Source organism: Octodon degus, unplaced genomic scaffold, assembly GCF_000260255.1.
Source record: "Octodon degus isolate 3935 unplaced genomic scaffold, OctDeg1.0 scaffold00259, whole genome shotgun sequence".
Lineage (NCBI taxonomy): Eukaryota > Metazoa > Chordata > Mammalia > Rodentia > Octodontidae > Octodon > Octodon degus.
In genome coordinates, this window is record NW_004524835.1 from 290107 (window position 1) to 290836 (window position 730).

The window sequence follows — 730 nt, forward strand, 5'->3', positions numbered from 1 at the left end:
AGAAAGAATGGCTATCATAAAGAAATTACCCAACAACAAATGTTGGAGAGGCTGTGGGGAAAAAGGATCCCTTCTCCACTGCTGGTGGGAATGTACACTGGTGCAACCATTATGGAAATCAATATGAAGACTCCTTAGAAAAGTTGGACTGGAAATCCCCTTTAAACCAGCTATTCCTCACCTGGGAATTTTCCCGGAGGATCTGAAATCATCATATCATAGGGATATATGTGTGCCTATGTTTATAGCAGCACAATTTGTGATAGCCAAATCTTGGAAACAACCAAGATGCACATCAACTGAGGAATGGTTGAAAAACATGTGGTATTTTTACACAATTGAGTATTATTCATCTATTAAGAATTTTAAATTCAAAGCCTTTATATTAAAGTAGATGCCACTTGATGATATACTCATCAAGTGAAATAAAGCAGACACACATGTGTAAATATGGTATCGTTTCCCTAGTATAAGAACTCAAAAGAAGAAATACAAATAGAAAGGTATAATACAAGTAAAAGGAAAGGAGGATCTCAAGGACTAACTAATCAAGAGAGGAAAAGGAGAAGAGATAGGAAACATGACAATGTCAAGCCATACAGTTATATGTAGAAGATGGGCAAGGCAATGATCCGGAGAATGTCCAGAAGATTTTTGAATCTAGCAGTTAATTGGAAAGATTCTCACCCTGACTAACTATATATACTGATACCTGTGAACTAAGCAACTG